At 48.1% G+C, this 21,614-nt stretch overlaps 1 protein-coding gene across 9 annotated transcripts in view; it reads left to right on the top strand.

The window, feature by feature from the left end:
- Window positions 1-21,614, top strand: part of SLC8A3 (solute carrier family 8 member A3) — a 115,087-nt gene that overhangs the window by 68,830 nt on the left and 24,643 nt on the right. The gene's annotated exons all lie outside the window — the stretch shown is intronic.

Genomic DNA, 21,614 nt, shown 5'->3' with positions numbered 1-21,614 from the left:
AGGCCTCTGCTTTCACAGCTCTGAGCTCTATTTCCTCCCTTGTTTTTCTCAAAGACAATCTAGTACTTTTCCTAGGGAGTCACTTATGTACCCATCTTCCACATAGCCACCAGCCTCCTGAACCTGCTCTCTGCCTTTGCTTTTGTCCTTTTCCATTGCAGTGCTGGTAGCAAGGAAAGTCAACTCCTGCCTATAGCCACGCAGCTCTGCACTTGGGACTACAACAGAGCTCTGTGAAGAAAAAAATGTCTATCCAGCTGGAAATGAAAATACCAATCCAGAGAGCCCCCACTAAGAGTTCAAGCACAGCTCCATGGAGTGAGGAGAGGTTGAACAGACCCTCCTACCACTTCTCTGAAGGCTGATTTTCACCCTTTAGCCCAGGTGGGAGCAGGCAGTGGCTGCCTTAACTGGTGCCAGCTGGGGAAGAGATCAAGTACCGCCTGGTCCAGCCCTCCCTTCCCCTTCTGCAGTGACTACAGAGGCAGCTGTGGTGGTGTAGGCAACAGCTAGGCCTTGACATCAAGGAGATCCTCCATCCAGGGCTGGCAGGGGTTCTGTGTACTCCAGTGAGCAGTCCGGAGGAACTACAGCCAAAACTCTCAAGCAGAGGCTGCAAGACTGTAAATGTGAAGAGGAAGCGGGAGCTGTGTATGTGCAGCATCTTGGAGGATGGTTGGGGTGCAGAAAGGATAAAACCTCTATTTTAGACCTTTAATTCTAGACATGTCTGTGCTGTGACTGCAGCTTTTAGAAGGAGACCCAAGGGTTTTAAAACAGGTGCAGTAGCTTGGAAAGTAATGCAGTCAATTGATTTTTCATCAAATTTGCAGGTAGCTTTTAGCCTGTGAGGTCTCTGCAGTGCTGTGGCTATGTTGCTAGCAGCCCCTAGTCTGGCTGGTGATAGCCAACATGAGTAGCTTGACACTGCCTATAGTTATAGCAGTGATTGCAGTACAGATGCAGCCCTCAGCATGTAAGCCTGAAAATATTGGCTGGTCTGTCCATATGTAAATCTCAGTGCATATATTTATTTGTGTCAAGAACTAAATTAAATAGAAATGGATGGCTTGCCAGGACTATAAAAATGTCAGGTCTTCAGAAGAGCCCTATCTCTGCAAGAGCGTTTGAAATATTGCATATATATTGGAGGGGGTTACAGCCAAATGAGAAGATACCAGAGAGAGCAATAAACTCAGCCTTGCAGCCTGTTGTGTCAGGGCTTAGGAGAAAAGAGACTGCAGATCCACCTTGTAACAAACAGAAATTACTCTTGGGGGAGCATGGCAGGCTCCTTGGGTGTATGTAGGAGTGGGTACAACCTCACTACATTTATATGAGATTTTTTTTTTCTTCCACCCATTGAGCTTAAAAGATAGTCTCTTTAATGAGTTCATGCTCAATGTCTTCAGAAAATGACATTAAAGCAGGGGGTAGGTTTCTAACATGGGGTGGGAAGTGAGCATGGCACACTAGCAGTAATGTGGGAGCTGGTACAAGCCCTCAGGAGTGTCTTCTTTAGGACTTCAAGATAATTATTTTCCTTTTGATAATTTAGATATGTGGTGCCCCTTTTAACCTGAGCCATTATACTGAAAAAAAAAAACCAAAACAAAACAAAAGAAAACCCTCCACCACCAAAAAACATTAAAAGGACAAAAGCAAACCTTCCCCTCAGTCTGTAGCCACACAATTTTGCTGGCTGGGAGAAGGGAACATGGTGAGAGCCAGATATTTGGGTAGACTGAATCCTGTTCCTCACTCATCCTGTAGGTTTCCTGCTATTGCTGCTTTAGTCTGCCTGATATTTCCTCTTCTTCCATCACAGAGTTTATTTTTCCTTCACTTTCACAAAACAACAGCTAACAGCTTTTCTACCTATAGATGTCTTCATTTTGAATAATAAGATGAGGCCCAGTTTAGGCATTGTCTCTTAGCTACCTTATGCGGAAGATAGGCTTTTATCCAAGACATACACTACAAATCTGTCACCTTTGGTGTTTCTGGCAGGCTGTTCTCCAGAGATGCGCAGGACTCAGGTGAGAGAATCACTTACATGTGAGATGCAGACCAGAGTTGCTTGTTAAGCATGCTTTAACAGAAGCTTCATCTCTAGCTCGTTCTCTAAAATTCAGAGTATTTTAAAAAAAAAAAAAGTGCAATGATTTTATTATCCCACTTTCCTCTCCTGTTGCCTGACCCAAATGCAACAACAGCCTGCAAGGAAGTTGTAATCTACTACAGACTTCCCTTTACAGCCAGCACACCAGATTGTGTGCCTATTCATAACACAGAATAACAAAAAAATACTTCTCTCTATCTTTGGGTGTAGTCTTGTCTTACAAGCTCTTGAAAATCAAGCCAATACAAGGCAAAGCTTGATGTCTCTTTACCCATGTTACTGGTGTTTGAAGAGCAGTAAAGCAGTAGAGATGCATTTGCAAGTGGTCCAAAACCGTGGCATGTTCTCTGAGCCTTGGGCACAGCTTTGAGCTCTCTCTCCAGACTCCAGACAAGAAGCAGGCTGCGTAGTTCTTAGCTGGTAGGTTTAAAGACATGACTGTTGAGTAGGTTCAGCTCTAACTCTAGTTGTCTTGGCTACACCAGCTTTCCGTCCAGGAGCTAACGTGGCTCTGCTCGGAGGGGTTCATTCCTGATGGGCTGGTGCAGCATGAAGAGCTACGTACGCTTCTACTTTATGGGGTGGGAGTTTCAGCCACTGGAATCTCTCTGGTCGGTCTGGTTGGAGGCATCAAACCCTGGCGGTGTTCAGGCATCATTGTCCATCCCTAGCTGCTATCTGCAGGAACCCTTGTCTAGGGGACAGTCTTCTCCCTGCATGGGAGCTCCTGCATTAATTCTTCCTTTGGCTCCCATCTCATTGGCATGCTGCAAGGATAAATGCATGAAAGTGTGTGAGACTTTAGGATGTTAAGGGTCCTGTGAGCGACCAGATTGCTTGAAATGGCTGTCGCCATCCTGTTCACAGCAAGGCTGTAAGCTCTGCCAGCGAGCCTCATAATTGATAATAAGCAGAGGTCTAAGGGTGTGTGGCTAGGTTTCATCATTCTTGACAGATCTGCTGACTCTTTGGTTTGTGAGAGCTGGGGACGCAGCAGGCTTTCTGAGTGGACTAAGGAGCCGAGCCGACCCCAGCGGTCATTTGGATTGTGTGCCATGTGTCCCTGCCTCGGTGCCACGCTGCGGGACACCCACCTTCTAGCAGGGAAAGAAGGTCCATGGCAGCTGAGCTTGTCCCCTCTTGACAGCTTTGTCCTGCTTACAGGCAGCTCCCTGCCTGCATCTGTGCTGCTGGCTCATCCCATGTTGGTCCTCCTGGGGATCCAGGGAGCCATGCAAAGGAACTGCTGGGAGCTGAGCCGGGAAGGGAAAATGGGGCCAGTGTCCAGGAAGACTGTCTTGCTAAGGACATCCCTAAGGAAAAATCCTGGAAAGAGAGAAAGCACAAAAAATGCATGGAGGATGTCTGAGGCCAGGTGGCTGAGCTGCCTGGTGAGGTGGAAAGCTGCCAGAGTTATCTGCCTCACTGTGAGGCATGAAAACAACTCATGTGCAAAAGCCTATGAGAGTTGCTTTGAGACCAAAAAAGGTGTTATCTTATTTTGTATATATAGTAAAGCAAGATTTCCAGTCTGTCTGGGAATGACAGTGCTCAGCAGCAGGGCTGGAGGCAGGCAGGCAGGAGAGGTGGTGCTTTGGGGGTGCTCTGGGGCATCTCCTCAGCACCTTTCTCTAGGGTACGGCCCTTGGCTCTACAGGGAAGTCTTTCTGATGGCTTACATGATTCTGGTTCCTGCAGCATGACTGGTCATCTCCAAACATACTGTGCTTTTCTGACGCCCTTGGTAGACTCGCCTGGGCTCTGCTCTTTTAAAGAGTCTGGGGGCACCTTCCTATTTCCTAAAAGCTAACACCTACACTCACTGTGAGACTCAAGTTGGTTGTTACAGGAGGTTTTCTCACGCCAGCTCTCCTCAGTCCTGGTGAAGACTGAACAGATGCTCAAGAACCTTCTTAAGGATTTGGCCTGTTACTATTAAGTTCCATGTCTTGCCATGTCCTGTAAGTTAGTGTTTGTTTCACCAGGTTGTATGATTTTGTGTAGCAAGCTGGGTGATTCTGGGGCAAACTATTTCTCTGTGTGCTGCCGTCCCTATGACTGGACCTACAAATATGGTGCAGTAATGGTGGAATATATTGTTGCAGCAAATATTTTAGTTTTCATCTCAGGTTGTCTGAAGCCAGAGCTGTGGTGGAGAGCTGAAGTGTTTCCAGAAGCTGATGAGGATGCCAGCTTGATTGCTTTCTTACTTTTAAGTAAAAAGTTAATTAGCTATTTATGTTGTTGCAAACTGTGATGGCCTAAGGATATGAGAGTGGCAGAGTCTCTAGGGAGAGGAAATATGAGCCCAGCTGATTGGTGTGAGTTCCCAGGAAAAGGCAATTTGAGGCAACACAAACCTTTTTACAGGCTTAAGCAGAAATCTCAAGTTTGAAACTGAGTACATTTTAGGCACAAATCCCTTATGCTCAGAAGCTCATACAGCAATATTAGTTGAGCTAGTAAAGCATATTACCTCTCCTTAAAAACCTTGCTTCTATTTGTTTACGCATTTCAAGCGTTCTCTCCTCCATAATATTGTAACGTCTTGAAATATTAATGCATTCATGCTTATGACGTGCTTCAGAGGCAAAGGGGAGCTTGTTCCCATTTTACAAGCGAGGAAAGAAGTGACTGTCTTGGAGTTGCAAAGGAGGACATAGGGAGCTTGAAATAGAAGAGGCCTATGCTCTCACTGTGTGCGATTCATAATTTAACTTCATGTTATAGGGGAATGATATTGGATTGTGCTGTAATTTTAGACCAAACTTGGCCTTCATCTAAGTGAAGGTGTGGGCATGGTTGACTTCCCCTTTCCACATCAGTGCTGCGCTCCAGCAGCCCAGGCACCTCCTTTGATCAAGGAAATACTGCACCAGCTCCTCCCTCCCTCCATCATCCGTTGTCGCAGAGAAGGACATACAGAGCCTTGCTGCTTGCTCATTTATTGCAGACCTGAGTGGGGTTATGAGCTTGAGTTTTGAATTGCATCACTGTACAAGGCAAAATGACTGCCCAGGCCTATTTCATATGAGTCAAAAGTTAGTTTTAATGGAGCTCTCAAGGGAAAGGAGAAAAATCTTGAGGAAATGTGACCACTATGGTTCAGAGTGCAGTTTCCTGAGAAAGCAGATCTGTCTGAGCTAACCTGTGTATCTGTCACCTTTCCAAAGAGGAGACCAGAGTGAGGTCCAGAGACCAACTTTTCTGAACGAGCATGAGCCTGGTGCCGCAGAGGCTGGGAGGTCCCATCCAACTCTCTGTGTGCAGCTCAGGGGGAGGCTGATGGCAAGGCTGCAGCCAAGGAGCCTTGTGACATGAGAAGCAGGAAGGAAGGAATGAAGGGAGATGCCTGAACAGGCAACATTTTCCTTCCAGCTTCATGACCAGAGTGGTCGGGACCAGGTCTGCTCCAGTGCTGCAGACGCCTCTGCATTAGCAAGCAGTGGTGGCCAGTTTTCTGCATGGGTAATGACATTTTATGTCCCTAAATATCCCCGGTGGCTTCAGCATCTTAATATTTGTGGCATTGGTTTTGGTGCTGTGTCTAGTTCAACGTGTGGCACTTTTCATCCTATCAGCTGGCACTTTCCGTGGGGCAGGGAAATGATTTTCTGTTGTAGTTTGTGAAATGCTTCGTGTTGTGTTTCAGTAGGCTTATAACAGGACATGAACGTGGTTTAGTAGGAAAGACATAACTGATGGGAGCTAATGCATACAAAATCAGCTTATACAAGAGTTAGGTGCCTCCAAGTGATGATTTTTCACATCAACAGGAATGGCTCGTTCTGGAGATGGGTGCTGGGCAGATTGCTCTGGATTGAAGGACGTCTGAATACAAGGAGCTGAGCCAAAAGAAGTAGGAAATAGTGAATTTTCTCTTTAACATTCAGATATAAGGAGTTCATACCAAGTTTGGGTGCTTGGCTGGGGTGCTTGATTTTAGGGGTGCTTTATCTTATAGGCACTTGATTTTTGCCAGAACTTTGAATAACTGGCTGCAAATCTGAGGGCCTTGGTTTTTATGTTCCCAGTGCCAAATACGTAGATTTGCGCAGAGGCTGGGCATTCTCTTTCCCCATGAAATGTTTCCATGCCTCAGTTTCTCATGACTGAAGTGAAAATGTTTTATCTTTTGAGTTACTTCTCTTCTTTTTGATCCTTTGATAGGAAGCAGTACATCCCACTACAGGATGGTGTATTACTCTGTGAATGAAACAAGAAGAAATTCCTGAAAACATACTGCATTTTGGAAAAACACGGTCCATTCATAACGGAAACAGGAGCTTTGATCTGTGACCCCATGAGTGTTTTCCAGCAAAGGTGTCACTCTCTGAATAGCAAATTTGGCCAACTAATAAGAGGCTAGCTTCTCTGAGGTACTTTCCACATTTCACAGAAGTAATCCATGGATCCCTAAGTGCTCGTCGGCCACAGGACAGCCCCTGCTGATCTAATACTTGGAGCTATGCACACCGAAGTGGGATTTTGGCTGGCATATATCCTTAGTCTTACACACAGTGTAGGAGGATCCATATGGAGAACAGGAGGCAATAGTCTTGGTTTTATTCTTCTTTGAAAGCCAGGCTTACAACCTCTTTTTATCCCAGATTTTTCACCAACTGTGGGTTTTTTTGTTTGGATTCCACCCCACCCCACCCCCCACCCTCCCCCTCCCCGGCACAGAGGGACATCATCCATGAAACATCAATCAACGTGACCTCCTCTGTTACCTTAACTGTCCTCAGGTCTCCTGGCTCCATATTGGCCCATTCTGCCACTGTATTTGTGAGTTCTGGCAGGAGACTGTTTTTACTGAAAAGGATGTTTATAGCATTGGTAGACTGAAACAGGCTCCTTGTTTTATCCCTATTTTAACATTTTTGCCTGTGGGTGATTGAGTTTAATTAAGGCTGACTAGTAAATATTTATCCTCGTGACAGAAATAGGTCCAGGTTTGTCTGTTAAAAATACTGCACAGCTTGCCTCTTTGGCTGCAGCTAACTGAACTGAATGCTCGGCAATTTTATTAATACGAGAAAGGAAAAAACCTCAAACCCCACGGCCACAAGCTTTTAACTGTGCAGCTCTCCCCTGGCTTAGGAGCACCTCTCTCTCCAAGCATCCCTGTCCCCTGCATCCTGGTCCCTGCTGAAGTGAAGGCGGTTGCCATGGAAGCCTCATTAAATCTGCATCTCGCCAAGGTTGGGGCTGCAGGGGCTGCAGCTGTATTTTTAGTTGGTGGTGGTTGCATAAGGAGGGTGGGATGGGACAGGGATGTGCCTTACATCTTGCCTTGATGGAGGCCTGCCAGGAACCACCACCAGCCAAAGGGCATGTCCCACTTGGGAAATCTCTCTTGGGCTGGGCAGACCTTGGCAGCCCCCAGTGTTGCTAGAGCTGAACATGGGGGAGATGCAGCGCATGGAGCTGGTCCTAATGGCCAAGCAAGCTTTTGGGTGGTGGCTTAGCTCTGCAGAGCACCAGGGGCTCCGAAGAACAGGGGTCTCTTTAGATTAGACCGAAGATAACAAATCTGTCTTGACTTCAGCAAAATCTTAACACCTGGAGGGGTAGGAAGAAACTCATCTGAGCTCAGCTGGAGGGCAGCACTGCACTCCTAGTTATTAACATTTTGGGGGAAATAAGTGCATAGCCTCCAAAAAGAAGGAAATAGAGCTAAACTGCGTGGTAGATGCTCAGAGTGAATCCAGTCTTGGGTGCAATCTTGCAAAAATTCAATTTTTGGAAGGACTGAATTGGAGTGCATCTCTGTGTTTGAGGAAGACAACGCACTGAAGGATCTGAAATCTGCACTTACTGTAAAAAGAAAAAAAAACAAAAAGAAAAACCCAAAACAAACAAACAAACAATAAAACCAAAACAACAAAAAACCAACAACCAACCACCCCTCATGCTCCTGTCCTTGGTCAATTCAAATTAGATTTGCTGGCAGTGGAAGACAAAGAAAGAGGAGGTTTTAGTGTCTCAGCACTATCAGGATTTCTTGGCTCAAAACATGGGGCTGGGCCCTCTCTCTCAGCACTGAATCCCAGCAGTGCTAAATGCTCCAAAAACCAGATTTTATCCTGAATTACACCTGGGCAGTCTTTCAGTCTTCAGTGGGTCTCACAGATGGCCAGGAGAGCCTCATTTAGCCTACAAAACTGTTATTATTTGTGCTGAGCCATAAGAAGGAAAGAGTCCAGCTCAACTGTAAACTAATAACTCTTGTCTCTAATAAAAGCCATCTCTTTTTTTGGAGGCTGTGAAAATTTGATCTGGAGCAGCTGGGCTAAAATTAAAACAGAACTGAACGCTGCCATCCTGTACAGTCACACCCTGTCAGAGCAAAGTCATATGTGAAGCTCCAAGGGCTAGTAGGGACTGTTACTATCATCGCTTTTTAAAGAGATGGCAATATCATTAGAAGGTTTTTTTTCTCCTTTTACCACAGTCACAGATCTCCAAATGTCTCTCTCCATGGGAGGCACCAACTGGAAATAAGCATTTAAAAAAAAAAACAACGCAAAACCGAAACAGAACAAAACAATCCAGGATTATTTCTGATTTGCTGGAAATGGGATGTGACCAGGCTCTCTGTAGGCGAGTGTGCCTGAGAAAGCCAGCTTTTGGCTATCCCTGCTGTAGACCGTTTCTAAGTTCTCCGTGGGGAGTTATTTACAGCTTCAAGGCTGGCTCTGCAGACTTTTCTCAATGTTAGGACCATCAAAAAGTCAGTGCCTGTGGTTTGCAGGTGTTCACAGGCTCTCCTCTACCATTTCAGGATGTGCAACTCACCTTCAGTCTTGCTATGAGAGCAGGACAAGCAAGGAACTGGTGGAGTCGCCATCCCTAGAGGTGTTCACAGAACGTGTAGACCTGCGAGTTCAGGACATGGTTTAGTAGGCATGGTGGTGTTAGGTTGATGGTTGGACTTGATGATCTTGGAGGTCTTTTCCAACCTTAAAGATTCTATGATTCTATTTTACCCAGCAGCCTCATTTCTCCTCTGTCCATGTATCATGATTTTGAGTCTTGCACAGCTTGAGTTGAAGTGGGCTGCTAGACTGCTTCAGAAAGCCCTAATTGTTTTTCTCCAGCTCTTGCTCACGCCCCAGCTCTGGATTCAAAGATCCAAGCTGGTGAGCTCCCTGCTTGGTGGTGCCCACCTGCCCAGGAGGGCACGTGTCAGGTAGGGACCTGGCAAACCCAGGGCACTTGTGCTCTTGCAGCCTCTGTGCACCGGCAATGCTGCTGAAAATGAGTCACAGGACAGAAATAGGCTGCTGTGCTCCAGCATGGAGTCAGCCCTGCGCCTCTCCGGCAGCAGCTCCAGGTGCAAGAGGTGTTCCCAGCAGCGGGGAGGCCGGACAAGTGGCCAGAGAGCAACCAGGGGTCGTGTGTTTCATTCCCGACTGCTCCAGCTGATTGCTGCCTATAAAGCTGAGCAAGTCTGATATCCTCTCTGCTTCAGCATTACTTCTGGAGAGCAAAGACAAGTGCAGCCTACGCACAGGTGCGAAGCCAGGGGAGAACCTCAGACCAAGCAGGCGCATGTTCAGATCCAGTTTGTGGGCGATCAGCATCAGTGTGGGGGCTTTTAGCGTTTAGAGAGAGTCTATTTCTCAGTGTACATTTTACTCCAGTGCCTTTCTAAGGGGGCTAAGGAAGCCGGGAGAGCGAGATGGCAACTGAAAAATAGAATAAGCTACTGATAAACACAGACAAACACCCCGGTAAACAGATAGACAGAGCAGAAGGCTCTCACTCCTGACAGTCTCCCCGGCGTATTGAAGTTTCCGTGTAAGAACTCTGACACTCACTGCAGGGCACATGTGAAGCGGGCTGGAAGAAAACAGAGGCTGGAGCAGGGAGGCAGTGATGCTGAGGCACCAATGGCATTACAACCCAATTATGTTCTGGCTGGGATGGGACCTCCTTTCAGAAAAAAAAAGTCAAAATCGGCTCAAAAAAAATGAAGCGCACCTTTTCATTTTTCTTCAGAAGCTCTTTATCTTGGGATTTCAGGTCCTAGAAAGTCTTCTAGGTCCCATAATGGAAAAGACTCCTGATGGAGTCAGGGAGTTACATTTTTAAGGTGAGAGGGCTAGGATGGCGAAAGGGGAGCTCATTAAGCAACAGGCCCGCCTCTGAAACCACAAGAGATTCATTGTAGAGGTCTGCATGAGGTTCAGGCCTTCAGAGCAGTTGTGTCATGTTACCAAACCCCCGAGGACATGTTCTAGTCATGCTGGGGTGAAGGGTGCTGCACCTGCCACCAAGCTGAGTGGAAGACCAGGGCTGGGAGAATGGTTATTTTTTTGTTTTGTTTTCAGGTTATGGTTCAGATGGAGAGAGGTGTGTGAGACCAGCCTGCAAAGCCAACATTCCATGGGAGTTTGATAGGATGTACACCAGGAGTGTTGCTGGGCTTTGTCAGGACACGTCAAGTCAAACAGTTGTTCAGTAGTGCTATCAAAATTTGGAAAGGAGAAGACAGAGTATCATTTATTAAGGCCTGAGGTGTTGAGGGAGTTGTAATAGGAGGGCTTAGCAAGAAGGGGAACAAGAGTTGAGAAGCATGTTGGGATTAGGGTAGGGCAAGCTTTTAGGATGGGTGGAGGTTCTTGGTGCTAACTCTTGCCACGAGGTAAGAAGGCGGGAGGAGATGCCTGTCTGTCAGCCAGGGACCCCAGGAATAGTTCAAGCCGTCTCTGACGTGGATTGGTTAGAAGGGTTTGCCAAAAGCACTTCCCACAAAGTTGTATCCACATGTGAAGGCTGAGATTAGGCTGTTAGGGTGGAAATTACAGCAGTAAGATGACAGAGGACTGTGTCGATTAAAGGAGACCCACTGGGGAGGGTGAGGGCTCCGCAGGCTGTGGTCTGTTGGATCTGTTTGATGTGGCCGTGCCAGCGTGCAGCAGTTGTTCCTGTCTCTGGCTGAGCCGGGCTGTCCTGCGAGAGGACCAACTGTGGGGAGGCAGGAGGACATCTGGCTGCCCAGCTCTTTGGGAGTTGAAGCTGGGTCATTGGCAGAATTAAGTGAGACTCAAAGGTCACCCAGCTCCTAGATTTAACCCTTCTGAAAAACTCTTCTTCACTGCAAAGCTGGCTGATGGCATGATTTGTGTTTAGTTTATGGATAAGGAGGTGGCTTTTTTAATGGTCCAAAGCTCTGGATTCTGGAAGGACAAGACCAGTGGGGCTGGCCTCCTCCCAGGAGCCTGCAGCTCCTCCCAAGGCATTAGCTCCTGGAAGCTGATGAATGGCCCTGTTTGGTTTTCCCAGTGTGTTTTTGTTCGTTAAGAAATAGACTCAAAACAGCCCTGAAGAGTGAAAGGAAATGGTGTAACTGAGTATCCTCTACCCTATTTTTGGTGCTACAGAAGAGAAGAAAATGGCCAAATGCACAGGGCCTTGGATAAAGATGCAATATCTTGGCTCTGTGTAAATGGTTGGATATGCACCTCTGATGTTGCTGTGGCAGTTCAGCGTGCTGTCCCTTATCTCGGTCACAAGAAGGCTGTGATGGCAGCCAAGGCACCCCGGCTCCGGCTCCAGCTCCTTTTGTTCATGTATAATAACTGTATCTGCAGGATGCAGAGCGGGCTCGTTTCAGGCTGGCAGCTGCGCAGCGTTGTTTGCAGCTCATTAATTTCCTACAGATTGCTGCCTCGCTGCTCCGTTGAATGTAGTGCAACTCCAGTGGCTGGGCTTGCGCACAGCCCTGCTGAGCTGGAGGCACCATCGGTGTGTGTGTGCGTGGGAAGAGCTGGGTGAGGGAGGGGAAAGAGGGGCTCACAAGAGGTTTGCAATGGGAGAATTTGCTTCATGCCCCACCATTTGTGATGTGCTTCGAGCACTGAAAGCTGGGGATGCTGTCACGTGCAGGAGCTAGGAAAGGAGGTCTAGGCAGGCGTGGGGTCTTGAGATATGCTAGCTCCCATGCTGGGAAGCAGGGGAACTCTTCTGACCTTTCTTGGAAAGCCAAATTTCATTGCAAGTGCATTAAGTGTAGGACAGTGAGTCTTGGGAACAGCCGCGTTAAGAGGAGCCCGTGATCTCCACCTACATTGTCTGTGCTGGAAAGGGCAGTAGGTGCAAATCTCTGCTGGCAGCTGCACATCTGGGCTGTGCCTGCGGCTGATGCCAACCCGGGGGATGTGGATGTGTCATGGGGGAGACTGAGGGTCTCTAATCCCTGCTGGTGGTGGCCAGCTTCCCTCCCACCACAGTAGGAATCCAGTAGGATCAGCAAGCTGAGGTCTCTGGGGCCATCAGCCTCCCCTTCTGTGCTGGGTGGCTCGTCCCTAGCATGTCCGTGCCCACCCTGGGCAGCCTTGGGCAGTTCTGTCCCCAGCTGTGGCTCCCTGTCTGAGGCAAAGAGCTATGCCAGGAGCTGCCCGAGTACAGAGTCAGTAGGAGTTTGTGAAGCAGCATGGCAGCAGCAGGACTTGAGTGGAGCTCTCTGAGGGCTGCTTTTGGCCCTCAGACAGCAGTGGCTGGCGTGTCTCTGCTGGGATGCAATGTGGCAGCACAGGTTTGGTTTTGGGCACCCCACCTCAGAAGATTTTGCAAACCCACTGGGAGTTCAGAGAACTGAATTTTGAAGAGACATCAAAGATGTTGCGTGGAGCTCAGCTGAGCTGCAGCCAGCAGTGGGTGGCATGCAGCCCTCCAGAGCTGTGCCTGGAGAGAAGGACATGGGTGGTTGTTCTCAACATGTCTAGGGGTGGATGAACCAAGGCTGTGGGTGGTTATCAGCACTCGCAGGAGGGTTGTGTGGGATTTGAAGGGGATCAGTGCTCAGCAGGGATCAGGGCTCAGCGCGTGCTCTGGGGCAGTCAGCTCAGGTTGATGGGGGCATGTTCTCCCAAAAGAGCAGTGCCCAAAGGCCAGCAGCTTGAGTCCCTTCAAACCTACCGTGACAAAGCACTGAGTGATGCATGGCAGGGCCATGCCAATGGGCAATGCTTGGGGGCTCATTCCAGCTAACAACCTTCAGTGATTTTTGCCCTAGGAGGAGTTTAAAGCTTTCCTGGGCTGGTGAGGGTTGTTTTGAATCTGGCACTTCTCATTCCTCAACTTCTCCCCCTCTGTCCCCACCTTCTCATCCTTGCCAGCATCTCCATGGCAACCTTGTTGCTGGAGAACAGAGAAGACATCTAAATATAGCTTCCAAATCTCAATGCCTTCAGCAAAAAGTCTAAAACCAGGGGCGACGGCTTGAAGCACTGGGCTGCTAATACCATCCACTGAAGAGTGTCTGCAGGTGCGGCAGGGGTCACTTCCAGCTGAATACCGGTTTCATGTTTGCTCGGGACATCTCAAGGGGCTATGAGGTAGTCCAGCCTACCCTCTCCTGTCCAGGGCACTCCCACTCCTGCACTCTGTTGCGTTTTGGAGCCATTCTCTAGAGCAAACAAAAGTACTTCATTTGGCTGTCAACATCCATGATGAGTTTTGACATCACAGGCTTTTGCGGCAGTGTGTTAGACTAAGCTGGAAGCAGGAGAATTCAAAGACCTTTAGTAAGGAATACATTCTCTTCCTTCCTTCTTTCTCTACCTTCTACTTTTTCTTAAATTTTGTACTGTGTGACCACAGTTGGGTTGTGGCTGAGGTTTTGCTCCTTTTAAAATTCCTTTCTGAGAGAAAGAAGGCACAGCATCTCCTCAGTGAAGCTGTTCCCCTGGGAACCTACCCAAGACAGGGAGGAGAGAAATGTCCACACCCAGGACCCTGGTGCTACTTTGCACCTACACCAGGCTGATACCCACCAGAGCTGTCTGGTTTCATGGGCTGCCAAGTTGAATTATTACTTGTACAAGAGACACGCTTATTGTACAGACCTCAACAAATAGCTCCACAGGCTGTCAAGACTTTGCTCCCCCCTGGCCCAGAAGCATCAAGTCTCCTAGGGTCAGCAAGCAAAAGCTGACCTGCAACAGGCCAGGCAAGAGCCCGCTTGTGTCTGTACGCACGGCTTCAGTGTTCGGAGCCAACGGTCTGGAAGGTGATGCACAGATCAGCCTGGGTTTCTTTTTTTTTTTAAAGGAACTTAAACAAAGATTATAGCTGAACCTGAAAATGTTTAATAGAGAAAAAAATAGCTTTATTAAATTCAATAAAGAAAAAAATGTGGAGCTGGACTATTATGCTTGTACAACCCATCTTAAGTATCTCATCTCTGCTGGTCACAGCATGAACTCAGCTGAGAGAAAGGGGGTTTAACAAACTGTGTTTCTCCCCTCTTTGCAGAAATTCTTAAAACCAAATTGTGGTATCTTTCATTGCAAAACTCTCTGTATTGGAGCACTTTATCATGTTTGAACAAAGTGAAATACAGAATGCTTTGGAAACCTGCTTGTCTAGCAGGGCTGCCTGCATGAGGGAAACTCCCTGAGCATTTTTTTTTGTGCTTCCCTACTGTGCCTTTTCCTTCTGTGCTTCCAAGTTGAGCGTGAGACATTTGCCATTAGCTAGCTCTGGTGCCGATTCCCGTGGCTGACATGTGTGGATATACTGCGTCTCTTGAGTTGCCCTGAATAGCGCACCACGTACTTAGGGATTTTTTTTTGGCGAGGCGTGACAGTGCTTAATGGGCTTACCTGCCTGCAACTTAGCAGCTCTGATTTCTCGTTGCTGGAACGGTTGTTTGCATCAGTACAAAGTAGGTGTGAAACACTGTCATGTGAAGTTGTGAGCGTTTTGTGTCTCTTTGTAGGGTTGCGTGGCAGTGGAAAGTGAGGGCTGGGCAGCTGTGGCAGGAAACAAGCACAAATGGAAAAGTGAAACAAGCACAAAGTGACCCCTTTAGTTTTGCCATCCAGGATGGAGGAAGGATAACAAGCAACTTTTTGTTGTTGCTGGTTTTTACTAGCTATCCCTGTACATCTTTTACTGGTAACACTTTGAAGTTTTCTGATACAAGTCAAGATTTTTAAAAATATGGCTTTAGTCTTGGCTATGTCCCTTTAATTATAATGTGTCAGCTACTAAAGCATTTTCAATAGTTCTAATTGAAACATGAGCCAATTTACTAATTAGCCAAGATTACACGGGGAATACACAAAGGGAAATTGACTTTTTGTGTCAATATTTCGTTCTTCATCCCTTATGAAGACCTGGTGCGACGTGACCAAGTTGCACCACTGAGACACAGCCAGGCAGATCCCCTGAGCTCCCGGCGATTCCCAGCGGAGTCCCATGCAGTCCCAGGGAGAGGGCCATGGAAGGGCATGCAGGATTTCAGACTGGGGTAGTACATAGTGGTTAGCACTGCAGAGAACCCTATTTGAATTATAACTAGTTATCATCTAGTTATCTCATAGGCCAACTTGAAGACAAAAGAGAAAAAAATCCCATTTCTGGGGGTGGTCTGGGCTGATCCCCATGTACTTGCTGCAGAGTGGGATGGCTCTTGCACAGCTGCTCTTCCAAGGTCCTCATGAATGACACAGCCAGTTCCTGGAAACTGTCTCGCAATGGCTTGTCTCCAGCTCCTGTACTAGCACCAGTTCTTCTGTAACTCACACATCAGCAACTTGCACATCAGTGATCTGCTTGAAACTCTATCCTGACAGTTTGTCTATCCTGTTGACGTCTGCTTAGGTAATTGGTATGAACGTCTGCTCTGACCTTAGAGGCACCTTCAGTTCTGACGTGGCTGCTAGGACAAACTGTGACCATCACCGATGGCTGCAGCTGGATGCTTCAAAGCTCCCAAGGGAGCCAAAAATCTTCTTTCATGATCATGAGGCCAATGTGCAACCTGTCTGTCTTGGTCATACTCTGGATAGGTTCCTAAATTACCATGTTTTCCTGTTGAAATTAAGATCACTTATAATCTCCTTGGTGAGTTTAGCGAATATACTTTGGGATCTCCTCCTCAAAATCCTCCCCGTCTTTGTCTGTGCTATGTGACAGCCTAATCCTTTTCTTCAAAATGGCTCAGCTTGTCCCACCCTGGGTTACTTGATGCGTGACTCCATGTGACCGTGTGCATCATATCAAGGCTTCTCTTGCTGGCTTCTTCACCTTATCTGCCAGCGCTGTCACGTTGCTCTGTTAAATATCCGCCTCCCGGTGAGCAGGGCAAAGACGGCTCCCTACTGTGCGTAGCCTTATTTAATTCCCTCTGGTTTGCTTCAAATGCTGACATCTTACCTAGTCAGCATTTCTGCAGCAGGGCTTCTCAACAAGATCTTCTGGCAGAGCGAATAGGTCATATCTGTAGTTTCATGTTGAAATCCCTGCCCCGCACAGAGCTCTGGGGAAGAGTCAGACTGGCACCCCACACGTTGAAATTCATGCTGCAGGGACCTGTACCTCAGCAACTCAGATGAGGATTTGGGTGTATTGGGTGTATCAAGATGTGTCAAGAATGCTGTGGCTTGACCCAAGGTGTATGCACTAATGATTCACGTTAATGAGTTACTAAAGATCTCTGGTACTTCTCATGCTGTCCGAGGGATGTTTACCTTGCTGTCCTGGTTGCTTTCCATCCAGGCTAACAGCATCCCACTGGGGACTGTAAATCCTGCCCTTGCACAGCCCTGCCTGTTTCAATGGTATACACTATGCGACATCTCCTGACTTACGCTGTTTTTAGAGCTGAGGCTTATTTCACATTCCAAAGTCACACAGACATATCCTCTTAACCTCCTCGGCAGTAATTCCTGCAAATGAGAGTCTCCACACAGAGAGACACCCAATATTTTCTAGCACATTAATCAAATAACCATCCAGTTGTTGTCTTATGTGTTGGAAGCGGACATGTTGTCAAATAAAATGATTTTATAGATTATCCTCTGTATTTCCCAGATGGGGAATTTAGCAACATCATGTGCACAAAGTCCTTTAGGAGAAGATCGATGTCTATTCATTTCATCTTCTGTTGCTTACTCAGGGAAATCTCATACTTAGTATTGCTCCCCAGAGGAGATTTCCCATCTCTAACTTCTAAAACCAGTGACTGTAAGTGCACGTTGACAGGAGAGCTCGGACTGGCGTCATCTGAGGGCTGTTTGTGGCAGCTTGCAAAGACCCCAAAGAAGGAGAGAGCCAGCAGCCATACTGACTTCTGTATGGCCAGGTGATACTTGGAAATGCCGGCTCTCAGCTTGCCCTGCTGTCAGAGCCCAAACTTAAAGGATTGTTCAGTCTGCTGAAAACACCACCAAGGCCTGCACTAAAGAGCTCTTCCCACCAGTGTACTCATGCAGGGGTTGAGCTTGGACTATGCCATGGCTTGGTGCTGATGGTGGGGCTTTGGGGTTTGCAGAGTGGCTCGTCGCTGCCAGCTCCCAGTGACATTTAACGAAGACAGTTGATTGCCAGGAGAGGCTTTTGGATGGCCTCTGTTGTTCTCTGCTTTTCAGCTGTCTGAGGTACGTCTTGGCCATGAGGAAGCTATCACAGAGAAAGAGGAAGGCTGGAAAGTGTCCTCCTTTCCCTGCGTGGAGTGACTGGAGGCTGGGGAACAAAAGCTGAATAGCTGAGCAAGGTAGACTTCAGATCCCTCGTTTCCCATCACGGTGAGCGTGCTCATCAGGGCTACAGTGCTGCCAGCCCCTCTCGTGCCTGCCTCTGCTTCCATTAATTTCAAGAAGCTGTCAGGATGTTCTTGCAGCAAAATGTTCCCAAGCCTCCTGCTCCCGCATGCTCACTGCCTCTTGGTGTCCTCCTGTCACATCTCTCGCATTAACGTGATGTCTTCCCGGGGCAGTGTTATGCTCCAGCCCTTCTCCCCATCCATCTCCTCTGCTCTCCATGCCTTCCAAGGAGGTAGCTCTCAGTATGGCTGCAGGTGAGAGATGAGATTGCGTGGGAGTAGTCTGTGTTTTTGCCTCTAGACAATTTATGACAGCTCAGGATGCAGCTGTAGTTACGGTTGCTTTCATAGCCCTGGAGAGGAGTGAGATGCTCGTGGTGGCGAGGGAAGCTGCAAAGCCTGGGAAAGCACAGCCCCCACCAGCCATGGCGGGCTGCGAGGGGTGGCCTTACAGGCCACTGCAACCGCCCTCCATCAGCACTGACCTTTCCATGGTGACAGTCACCAGAGCAGGCAGCCAGCTGAGAGAAGGGCATTTCCCCTTGCAGGCTGTGGAGTAACCCCAGAGCAGGGATACTGCTATTCCCTCTGCTCCAAAATCCCAGTGAAAGGTTAACCGCTCCCCGTTATCTGGCACTGGGTCTGTGAGCTCTCACGGGGAGGTCTGGCAACACGCTGGCTCGGGAACAAGAGCAGGCAGCAGCCGTGTTTTGGCTGGAGCCCTCCATCCTGCGCCACCCGACTGTGGGTGCTGCCAGAGTCCCCACACCACACAGTCCACACCTCTGGGCTCTAGCGCTGGGTCCCCAAAGCTGTGACGGTGGACCTGCTGCGCACTCACCACCTCTCAGCAAAGCTGGGAAGGTCAGGCACCTCTTCCTCTTTTGGGATTCAGTCAGATTGGGTGAGGGGTGCAGTCTTGCCTGTGTCCGTGCAGGGCATCTGTGGCTTTGGTCTGTGGAAGTTTTGCCCCTCAGCTGTTGTTTCAGATCCAGGTAAAAGGTCCTTTTCTCTCTGTGGCTCATAGCAAAGAAGGAAAACAGCAGTTTACTGGAGCAGTCACCAAATTCAGACACCCTTTTTTGAAAACTTACCTGAGGCTTGAGTGTGCGGTAATGGTCCAGTTTGCCACAGAGCTGAGCTGGTCTAGGAGTCCAGAGGGTTTGCACTCTCAGTTTCCTGACCCGAAGGCACTTGCAAAGCCAGCCTTTTACCGTGCAGTCCTCTGTGGATCTCTATCACATTCTTTCTCTTTCTTGATTTTTTTTTTTTTTTAAGCATTAGAAAAAGACTATTGTAAGAAAATCTCTGTACTTAACAAAATGTGCACACAGTCAGTTATGATTCCTTAAGTCCACAGCTCTGAGTGTTCATGGCAGAGATGAGGGGCTCACGTGACATCAGGCTTTCCATACACACAGCACACAGCCGGGGAGATCATCTGCCGTGCACGCGTCCTCATTAAATGAGCGTTTCTCCTGCACTCTGGTGTGTGCACACACCACTTATGGAGGTGAGAGAGCCACCTCATTAAAAAAAAAAAAAAAAAGAGAAAGAAATAAAGAAAAGAAACAAAGAAAGGAAAAGAAAGTTCCTATACGAAAGCAAACTCAAATGGTGTGCATGCATAATATTCATTGCGTAAAGCCTTAGAATAGCTTTGCTGCGATACTGAAGATAGCCCGTGGGAAACAGGGTGTATGATTTTTTTTCAAATTTTTGCAGACAAGGAATACTGGGTAATTTGGAGCTCATAGAATGGGAAAAACCATAAGCAATAGTAACTATTAATAGGATTTTAAAAAGCAACCCACGTTCAGGAAGCACTGGCTGCTTTTGAAAATCCCACCTTCTGTTTTGTAGTATGTGAGCAGGGAAAAGATCAGAGCTGTGAATCAGCTGTAGGTTTAACTCGGCAAATTGAACAAGCTTTGCAAAGTACCAGCAGCCCAGACAACATCTGGTTCAAAAGCCAAATTCAGCCAGCCTCTCCAATGAAAATGCAACAAAATCATCGTGCTGAAGTCTTAGCTGAGCACCAACGTTTACACCACAGATATATGGTGTAAAATTTCACATCCCTCAGGCTGGATTAGCAGAGATTGAAAGGGTGTAGAGAAGGGAAAGGAGGTTTGCTGGCATCAGCACAGGGTATGGGTAGAACAAGCGCTGGCAGAAATAAAGCTGATTTACTTAGGAAGAAGAATTAGAGGTGATTTTTTGCTGCACTGATGGATATAACATAGGTTGTCCAAACTCTTCCCCCTATCCCATATGCCATCATTTGAAAGACAGGGTTTGGGTCCAACCCAAAACTGAGAGCCAGTGCAGGGAATGGGATTTCCACAGTCAGAGTGCAGCAGCAGTTACGACTTGAGAGTCAAATCATAGGAGGGCTGGATAATTTTGGGGTCGTTGATGATTTCAGTAGGAATGCAAGCTGCAGCAATGACAATCAACCCTCCTGTTCTCTGTTGTGAAATGGTGATTTTCAGGGGGCTGCTGGCAGCGGCAGCATCCCCAGGACGGGGATCAGGGCATCCCAAGGATGCAGGGCTGGACTGCTTGTTCTCTGAAGCACTGTGGGATCAAAGATACTGGGTGTATTTAATGCCACGGGCTACCAGCTGAGGCGCATAGGGATTTGAAGCTTGGGGCTCTTTTTCCAGGCTCTATGATTGCTGGCCCTGCTTTTCTCCTCCTTTCCATCCCCAGCTAAGGCCAGTTGTGCACAAAATGCACCAGGAGTGATCTGAATGTTGAGGATGGGCCAGGAGTGAGGGGAGGTCATAGCCGCAGGGCCTCACGTGGGTACGGAGCTGTGGGGAGCGGGGGTCATTCACCGGCAGGCGTGGTGGCTCTTGGGGGCAATTGTTTTGGCATTAGGGAAATGCTTTTTATGTGGAACTGACCTTTCATGAAAAAAATGCCGTTCCAGCTTGGGGTTGGGGCTGACTGGAAGTCCAGGAGCACTGAGATGGCAAGCTCGTGCCCCTTTAGAGTGGTTGCATTTATGTGAGCATGTAATTATATGTGCACGTGCAGACAGTGCTGCATTTAAGAGGGCATGAGATTAGCCCAGAATAAAAGCACCAATCCCTTCTGTTGCGAGTGAGGGATGAGACTGCATGAAGCCTTGCGGGCACCAGGAAAGCAAGGGGAGTGCAGCGGTAATTTTCACCTGTGACAGTGCAGCCCTGGCTGGAAGGAGGTGGTGGGCTGGCAGAGCCTTCAACTCATTTACCCTGTTCTGTTTGCCTCTGAAAGCTGAGGGATGGTGATCTCCGCATAAAGCACGTATTTGCTGTGAAAGAAACCGTAGCACAATGAGCTTTTCTCTTCTTTTCCTACAAAATGCTCCAGGAACTCATAAGAAATTTGCCAAAGGAGAGATGTGGGATGGGCTGCCCGACTGCTCCAGCAGCCAGCACCTCTCAGAGCAGGCTGATGAGGCAGTTCCTTCAGCAGCTGATGAACCTGCATCACCTAGGGTTCCCTCTGACATGAATTTTGTCAGAGCTGCAGGTTGCAGGGTTTCCCCATGGCCCATGCGGTCAGCGGGCGCCTGCCCAGCAGGCGGGTGTTGCTAGCAGGGAGGCAGCAGGACGGTGCCTGTGGGGTGTGCGTGCTCGTGTGTCTGCTTTTGCACGCGTGTGTGTGTGTGTGTGCGCAGTGGGTAGCAGAGTGAGGGATGCCTGCTTCTCTGCTGGCCATCAGACCTCACTGCCCACATGCTGAGCTGTGAGCCACTGTGCTGGCAGCTCCTGAGCCCCTCGCCAGTTTGCCAGGGGATCAGAGCTGGTTTAGTCTAACTTCATTTTCCAGTGTGGCCTGCCATCATGCCTTTGGATTAAACAGAAAATTAACCAGTGCCACTTGCAGTAGTGGGGCTTTAGCCTTTCTCAAGGGCCATGTTGAGCTTGTTCAGTG

The sequence above is a fragment of the Chlamydotis macqueenii genome, chromosome 5 (assembly GCF_036417535.1).
Source record: "Chlamydotis macqueenii isolate bChlMac1 chromosome 5, bChlMac1.mat, whole genome shotgun sequence".
NCBI classification, from domain to species: Eukaryota; Metazoa; Chordata; class Aves; order Otidiformes; family Otididae; genus Chlamydotis; species Chlamydotis macqueenii.
The sequence above is the reverse complement of the archived record's forward strand: the minus strand, read 5'-3'. Positions and strand labels throughout refer to the sequence as shown.